The 9,509-nt window shown below is 40.4% G+C and overlaps 1 long non-coding RNA gene across 1 annotated transcript; it reads left to right on the top strand.

Annotated features, from left to right (window-relative positions):
- Nucleotides 1–3,444, top strand: LOC308377319. Its single transcript, XR_013968931.1, has 3 exons — nt 1–47; nt 3,132–3,198; nt 3,371–3,444. It is a non-coding gene; the product is annotated as an uncharacterized lncRNA (long non-coding RNA).
- The last annotated feature ends 6,065 nt before the right edge of the window (nt 3,445–9,509 follow it).

Below are 9,509 nucleotides of genomic sequence, written 5' to 3' on the forward strand. Positions count from 1 at the left end.
GAAAGTAAAAAGGCAGCAGATAGGCTACGCGGAACTTTCTTACATAAGTAAGTCCACTGCTTTTATCTTTGTCTCATATTGTTACTATACATTACATCTACAGTCATTGTGTCTTAATGGATTCATTATCGAAATGTGATGTTGTTGCACTGTGCAGTTGTTTACATCTAGACTGCGTTTCCCAAAAGCGACGTTGAGCAACTACCGGAGAGTTCCACCATTTAGCTATAGTAGATCTTCAACGACGCAAACCAGATCGGTTCTGTTGAAGTGGTAAATAAAGTATAGAACTTGCCTCAAGATTTAACTTCTCTGAAGTTGCGTTAGAAGTTGCCTGTAGCCTTTGTTCGCTTAAGGCAGGTGTTCTACCTGGCTACAAGGGCTTGTTTTTGTGGTAACCTACGCCTACACTACTCAGGCCCGTAGCCAGGGGGGGTTCGGGGGGTTCGGACGAACCCCCCCACGCACTGGGAGGTACCAAAAAAAAAAAAATCTATCAAAATTATCAAATCATCCTGCTTGACAGCCCACTGCCTATAGAACTCAGGCGGGCAAGCAATTGGGAGTGGATCTGAGACACGTGTAGGCCTCCTTCCTTTGCAAACAAAATAATATACTACCATTGAGGAGAGCGCGATGTTGCAACATGTGCTCTTGATTAGGGACAGTGCTACAATAACATCCCTCAGTGAGCGCTTTGCCCCTTCTGCTATGATTGCAACTTCTTTGATCGGACTCGTCCCAAGTATTCTCTGTTCAAGAGACGTCTGCCTTGAGGACGCGGTCACCATGTATGAGACAGATATGCCGTCACCGGAATTGTTCGAAATGGAACTGAACCGATGGAAGAACCACTTCTTGTCCGACTCTCCCGCAGAAGCAGTAAAGAGATGTGACGCCACCATGTTCCCTAACGTCGCTGTGCTCCTGAAAATATCATGCACTATCCCTGTTACTTCATGTGAGTGTGAAAGGAGCGCAAGTGCGTAACGAAGGCTGAACAATTACATGAGAGCTTCGATGGGAAACAGCCGGCTTTCAAACCCTGCGCTCCTACACTGAGGTAGACCTGGACGAGATTAGATTTGGACAATCTGTTGCGTTAAACGTGAGCATTACGAAAATGTATAGGCCTATATGTATGTAAGCTGGAGCATTTTCTGTTAAAGTTAATTAAATTAGAAGTTATATTTTATTGTTGGATTTTATAGTTGGGATTTTATAAATTACATTTCACCTAGTTCATTTAGGACTTCTCTTGTTAGTTAGGTTATTATAGACGGATGTTGACATGTTATGAATTTGGGAGGATCAGGGAAGTGAGGTTAGAGTTTGGAAAGTTGAAGACTGAGAAGTGAGCCATTAAAACTGTTCAAGAGCATCCTTGTCTCCCTCCAGTTCGTCTGTTCAATAAGTGAGGATTTCACCTGAACGAACCCAACACAAAAGGTTACATGTATATAATAACATAGCCTACAGCTTAAGACAGTTATTGGCAGTCTCCATTTTTTGCTTTGAAATCGTCTCAAAAACGCAGGAAATGCCATTTCAAAGGGTTGAAATTTCAAAATTTGTCCCAAATTATTAAATTAAGAACCCCCCCATACAAAATCCTGGTTACGGGCCTGCTACTGCACGATTAATTGTTTAGCCAATTGCGGCATGTGAGGTATACAGTTTTCATGACTTCACAAACTGGTTGGGTAACCTTCAGCTATTTCTGTCTTACAATAAACTACCTCACACCTGTTGTGGAACAGTCATAGGCTCGCCATCAAAGTAAAAGTATTTTTCATATAATATTAGCGTTGTGTAAACAACACAGCGAGCCAATCGTGGCACGCAATTCCCCCTTTAACCACTAGAGTATTGGCCTTTTACTTCGCTCAAATGTTCGTCTCGCGAGAACAAGGCAACAGTGTGATGGTTATGTACCATAGTTTGGTTATGTACTTCCAAACGCACGTTGCCGCAAACCCTTCTCCGATCTTTCTACCAAGTATGTGGCAAGTAAAAAGAGGAAAGTTGACAGTGAGGGCAGCCGCTTTCAGGAGAAATGGGAATTGCAATATTTCTTCTCCGAAAAATCAAGGCAATTGTGTTGCCTAATTTGTCAAGAGACGGTTTCCTTGTTCGGCATAGCTTATTTGTGTGAGCAGACATTCTCTGTCATGAATTTAAACAAGTGACTCCCACGTGACATTTTACGCAGACATTCTCTGTCATGAATTGCATCTCAACCAGTGCCGTCAAACCCGACCTGGCCTGTTTACTGAAATCCAGATATCAGTATCACCCTTCTCATTAGTGTCAGCAAGTTATCTGTTTCTTGGTCAATCTGAAATTATGTGTGTTTTGAACAGTAACATCTGTCACTATTTACAATGAAAATCCAAAAGCACAGTTGATATATGCACTTGGACTTATTCCACTTATTTTATTAAACTCTTGAATAAGATTTGGCTATAACTGTTGATGTTACGTACCTATAGATGTGACACGAACTATTACTTACTGAATGATCTTGTTAAAGACAGAGCAAAATTCACATATTTTAACAGACAACAGACAGCATTACTTATAACTCCTGTTTGAAATGATGTTCATGAAAGTTAAGCTATTTCATGTAGTTTGTTTAATGTTCTCTGACTCCAGATATGAATGAAAGGCAGAATTGTGTTTTTACAGTTTTCCCAACTGCCTGAGTGGCTTATATTTGGTTACATTGTCATTTGAAGTATAAAGATAATGGTGACAATGTAAATTGTGTTTTATTTGCATGTAACTTTTATGGTTAAAATATGTCCGAAGGGACAATTGGCCCCCGAGCATCTTCACATTATCAAATCTGGCACTCTTTGAAAAAAGTTTGGACACCCCTGGTGTAGACTGTAGGACTCGCCAATGTATCATTGTAAACCTAACCATGTCATTTTAAATGATATATAATAGGTACTGCAATTATACATTTAAAACTATAGATACAATATAATATATAATAAATATTAGTAATATACAAGAAGTCTCGCGATGTTTGCAAGGGGTGTGAATAATAATGATACCAGTAAGCACGAGATTGGCTCTAACTTTGTTGTATTTATTCTATATTTGTTTCTTTGCCGTTAAACTAGAAGAGGCATAGTTCCAGAAACATCTAAGTGTTGTCCTTAAAGAGAAGGTATTATGCTCTTCTTTGAGGTAAGTATATTAACATGCTTCATAGAAGTTTTCTCATACTGTACATCTCTAGCCACCCTCTGTCTTAAACTGGTGTTAAATGTATGTTTTGTTAATCTGAAGTCAGCCTTTCACCACTGGACAGTCAGTCCAAGGAGTCATATTTTTTCATATTTGTATTTGATTTTGACAGACGCATCACACATCACCATGGATTCAGTACCAAGTTTGCTTCGAGGCACATTGGACAGTCTTTCTGCAAATAAGTTCAAAAGGTTCAAGCATGTTTTGGGGGAGGAATCCCCAATCGGGTGGGGGAACCTGGAGAAGGCTGACACAGATGATGTTGTGTACCAAATGGTGCAGACATGTGGACAGGAACAATGTGGGGAAGTCATGATGTCCATCCTAACCAGCATTGGAGAGAATCAGCTGGCCGCAGAACTGCAGAGGAACCTCATGAAAAGTAACGTAAAGTTTACAGAATATACAGTAAATAATAATTATGACCATGATAGGTGTAAAATGTTTTCTTCCGAAAGGTACATTGTGTAGTTATTAGTGGCATCTATTTGTAGAAATGGAATGAATTGTGTTTTTGTTTGCTTAGAATGAAGCCTTCGTATCTGCATAGGGAGTGAGTCCTCTTCCATACAGTCTGCTTATGTTAACGCTGCCATGTTTATACAGTAGGAGAAACAAACCAAAACACTGGATCGAGATAGGCCTTTTCATGGCATTTGAAGGCCACTGTAGGTACTCACACATGCTTATAAAGGGAAGGGTATTCAGTTGGTTGCAATTCAGCAACCTCACCACTATATGCCATTATAAACTACACACTGTATCTTTAATGTAAGTAAACCATCAGCCTCTCTGAAATAGAACAAAATATTTAGTGAAGAATAAAAGAAAAAATGCCATACCAAGGCTAAGGTTAACATTTCTTTATTATATTGACATGTCCTAGTTGGGCTGTTGAAAATGCACACAAGTAGTGGCTTGGTGCTGCTTCAGGGCATAGTCCAAATGAGTTGAGTAAGGTATGTATACAGTAAACAAAGAAGGTATACAGGTATACAGGTGTATGATCAGATAGACATGATCTGCACCAACAACACTAAATACCATCTCCAAAACATCAAGGCCATTTTTAATCTCCACCCCTACCCTTACCCCTACCCCTTTGCCCTCGCTTTTTCAAACGGAGCCATAACGAAGGGGAAGTCGAAGGGGTTTAAACTCTAGCCTTACGAATTGGGATAGCACTTCAACACTTACGTACGTCATCAGTACGCTGCGTCAGCTGTTACGTTACCGGAGAGCGACAGCTGTCACTCACCAGACATAAACAAACATGGCGCCTGCAGCTGTTATTTACACAATGCAACATTTCATCAAACAAGTTTTAAAATCATGAATTACAAAGAAAATACTTTCATATGTGTGATGCTTTCCCTGCTGTTTCAGACATTTTTAAATGGACTCGCGCAATGTTTCTCCTTTAATGATCACGGGTTCGCAATGCATTGAGGGAAATCAGTCTACCCCTCCGTTTGAAGTGTGCCCTCGGAAAATCTCCGTTTGTAGGGGTGGAAAGCCCTTCCCCTCTCCCCTACCCCTCTGTCTTAACGTGAATTGGGACAGCCCTACCCCTCCACATGAACGCGCAAAACGGAGGGGAAGGGGAAAGACGAAGGGGTAGGGGGTGAAATGGGATTCAGCCCAACTCGACATTCAAATTGATTTAACATGTAAATAGATATCTCACAAATGACATACCCGCTCATAAGCAACAGCAACATAAACAAAACAAAGAGGCGAAACAAGAAAAACATAAATGCAAGATATATAACATTGCCTTAATAACCAAGTCATTACCACAAAAAGGGCCCTAGTTTTAGGGGGGAACAGGCTGGCAGAAACAGCAGCACATGCTCGCTGTTGCACATAGACTGCAGAGCGAGCGATAAAGGTGTGGTCAAAGGCACTTAGTGGGCAGAGCCAGGCCAAAGTTAATTACTGAAATGTTTGGTTAAAGCCGACCCCTAGCATTGTAGAGCAATTATTTTTAACTGAATGCGTCAGACGAGATTTCAACGAAAGAAGATCTTTAAACTGACTGTCATATTGTTAATCAGGGTATGTGATTTTTAGCCTGTTGAAACAGAAAGTCTTTTACTTACTTAGATTCCATGACACGCTAGTGTTATTTTTGTCGAGATCAATATAGCCCAACTCACATGTGTCCAAAACATGCATAAGGTGTGTTACATATTCAGCTTATTCGGTCTTATGGAACAGATTTTCAACTGTTGAGCAAGAAAGAGTTTAAACGAAAGAAGAGGTCAGCCTATCTTCTATTGGAATAAAAGTTTTCGGATGGAAACTCAAGTTTTCTGAGTAGGCTACTTACATTCCTTTTCTCGACAGCCTACACCCAGTGTGGTGATGTGAGAGAATGATTTTGAGCTATTTCCTGCTACAGCATACTATGTGTGTCTATAACTTAGTCCAATTAGACTACTATATATATATTATATTATACTTTATGTGAATATAAATAACAAGAAATGTCTTTATTGTGTACGTAGGTCATGGATGACATTCGTTTGCTACTGACAGAGCATTTAATTCAACATGGACAAATAAGAAAAGTCTTTCAAGGGGTGTAACATTTTAAAAGAATTTCAATTTTATTCTTTTTTAAAGCCAGTCTTTAATGGATGGTGCTTTTCTGATGATTGTCATTGGTAGATCAGAGAATATTTATCACCCTACATTATGTCCCAATTAAATCCAATAATTTGTTTAATTTCAACTGTTTTGTACGAAAAAGCAAGGTCTTAAGCTATTTTTGGCAGCACAGTCCTTTTCCTAAAAAGGTCATAGCATGTTAGTGAACGTGCTTTGGCTATCACACCCTCGACCATTGCTGGTGGATTTTATTTCTTGAGCTTGCTTCTCAAAGTCTGACTCATCACAAATGTACTGTGGCCAAGAGGCTGCAACACTTCCAAATTAGGACAACACTTGCAAATACAGAAAGCAAATGCTCCAGTTTGGAAGTGTTATGGCCCCTCTTGATTGGCTACCACACAAATGCATCTTAAATGCTTGAAATGTCCAAAAGGGATGTTGTTTTTAAGTCCCTTTGGATGAAAGTGTTCCTGTCTGTGATTCTGAGCTATGTTTTAGTGTGGAAAAGACCATTTCTAGTGTTTCCATTTCTGGCCAGTCCAATTGACTAGTGTAAGATACGTACGTGCATTTCATTACAAGTGTAATGAGAGTAGTCAATTGATAATTTCATATTTGGGTTGATGGTGTTGATATAGCTATATAATTATAGTAGTGGTGTTGATATAGCTATAGAATTCTACTTAATGTATGGTACTTATGGTTTTCCCAATGACTCAAGAAGAGGTTTGCACAGTTGGATGCAAAGCAGGCACTCATTGCTGTTACCTTGTGCTACCTTTAGAGGGAGTCCTGAGACCATTGTTACTTGCATGGCTCAATGCATGAAACATAAAGGGGAGGCTACGCAGAATTTATAATAATAATACTAATAAGTCATTTATTAAATGGTACAGATGTTTATTTATATTATATTTTCAGCAAATCGTGGGGTGAATGTCAGTGTTGTGAATAGAAAGATGTAAAGTAAAGTCAGTTTAAGGGTAATTCAAAACAAACAACGATGGCGATAATCCAAAATTCAATCACTATCCAAATCCAACAGGTATCCAACGACCAACGATAACCAAATGCCGGGAAGACCAAAGCTCTCCCGACTGGAGGCTGGCCAGGGCTTTTGTAGCCCATCCAATCAATGATACACCTGTCCCCAATCACCTGCTGTAGAGACAGAGACAGAACAGGCATGCAAATATCACAGGGTGGAACCATTCTGTGAGGGAAACTAGAATAGCCAGGTGGAAGTACCAGAACTTAGTGACAGATAGTGTTGTAAGGCTATAAGGCCTTCATAGTGTTCTATGTTGTTGATAAAGACGCCACATTTAGAGTCACCATGTTACTGTAGTGTTCTATGTTGGTGTAAAAAGACGCCAGTGCTGCGTACGGGCTTCCTGCATCTGAAACTGCCCAGTGACTACAATTCAATTCAATTTTATTTGTATAGCGCCATAACAATACAATTGCCACTAGGCGCTTAACAGAGCCCAGAGCCTAAACCCCCTTAGTGCATGCACAATGGCAACAGGGGCAAGAAAAAACTCCCTGTTAGGCAGGAAGAAACCTTAAGCTGAACCACGGCACATAAGGGGGTACCTATCTGCTTGAGGTCGGCCAGATGGAGATAGGAAGGTGGGAAGGGGGGAAGGGGGGAAGGGGGAGGGTTGTGTGGCAGAAGGGGAAAGGAAGCAACAGGGGTTGTACACAGCCAGCATTTGGCCGCTGGACATAGTATGTATACAGACATCCGGTGGTAAATACATTATACAGGCAAGACCAGTTTACTGTACTAATAGGGTTACTGGTACAGGGGTAAGGGATGTAGGGACAGAGAAACAATTCAGTGGTGGCAATAATGTATATTGTATATAAATGCTAGCATAGGGTATGGGGTAGAGTAAGTGTACGGCAATGCAGTGGCGGTGGGTGCAATTGGCCGAGGGTTTCTCCAGGTAGACCAGGTGGAGAGACTACAGCAGCGTCCCATGGCGGAGATAGTCTTGATTAGTAGGGAAAGAAAAGGGAAAGAAAAGGAAGAAAGTGAGTGGGTGGAGTTCAACTGTCCATGTGCGTAGATGAGGAGTGGTGGGGGTGAGGAGCAATAGTTCCACTTCCATCAGCGATTGGAACATGCTATAAGGGAGAGAGAACATTTATGTTATGTTATCAATTTCAGAAACAGATAGGGAGATACATTTGGGTAGTAGATTTTATCAGTGTTATTATAGGCATAAGCAATATGATATGGAAGGAGAGAGAGAGAAAGAGAAAGGGAGAAGATATGTTTAGTAATGCTGCCATTTGTCATTTAGTTTGGTAGTGTACTTATGGAGATATCAGTCGTAAGCTTTTGGGTCGCAGGGTATACAGCAGTGCTTTTTGGAGCACCCCACCCCCCCCCCCCCCCACCCCCACCCCACCCCTCAACACCAAAGAGCATCCAACTCAGACAGCATTTAAAATAAAGACTTTAGCACCCCTTTAGCACCCCTCCCACTATATCGCTAGGACAAAATATTGATTTTAGAAGCTACATTTATGCAGGTCGTTTAAGATATAATGTGAGAAGAATGTTGATATTTTGTCATTGGCCTGTTCCTACGATAGAACATTCACCCGTTCCTACGATAGGAAGGCAGTAGGGCCTCTTCACTTCAACAGGCTTCTTGGGCCCAAAACAGTCAACTTTGTCTGGTCAACTTAGTCTGGTCAACTTACTCTAATATGTCTCATTACTATTTTTTCTCATGTCATATTATAGGTCCGTTAGCCTATATTAAGTCATTGAACATAATATTTCTATTATCTTTTATTTATTATGTCTGTACAAGGTTCAACAATATCCAATTGGTCACGTGAGCTAGATGCCTCAGAAAACTTCATGCCCAGATCAGTCGTACTCCCAAAAGGTACATTTTTGTTACAAGTTTAGGCATTTTGCAGACACTTTCATCCAAAGTAACTTACAAATCATGTAAAAAAGTTATTGAAACGTATTGGATTGGGAAGTGTTTAAATGCATTGTGAAAAATATGTGGTTTTATTGTTAAACATATTGAATAATCTGAAAATGTATTACATCTTTACATTTTAAACTGTAGATAAAGAAGTGATACAAAAACTGAAAGACAGGACGAAGGAAAAGTTTGAAAACATACTACTAGGTTTTGGACTACATGGAGAAGATAAAAGTGTATGTGATATGTACACAAAGCTTCACATCGTGAAAAATTACACCGGAGGAGCTATACACGACCATGAAGTGCTCCTGACTCAGAACACAAACGCCCAGGGAGCTGGAAAAGAAGAGACGATTGAATTCAAGGATATATTCCCATCCAGGACAAAGGTGCTGACGTTGGGGGTTGCAGGTGTGGGGAAGACCATTTCTGTGCAGAAGTTCATTCTTGACTGGGCTAAGGGAGACCACAATCAGCGCTACGATTTTGTCTTTCCTCTGTCTTTCCGTGAGCTGAATAAAAAGACAAAAGACAAATACAGTCTCATGGAACTGCTCCAAAGCCAGTTCCCAGAGATAAAAGCGCTGAACGCTCAAGGCTTGAGTCAACATGAGGTCTTGTTCATCTTCGATGGGCTTGATGAATGTGTGCTCGAGTTGAATTTTGACAAAG

The sequence above is a fragment of the Sprattus sprattus genome, assembly GCF_963457725.1.
Source record: "Sprattus sprattus genome assembly, chromosome: 1".
NCBI lineage: Eukaryota > Metazoa > Chordata > Actinopteri > Clupeiformes > Clupeidae > Sprattus > Sprattus sprattus.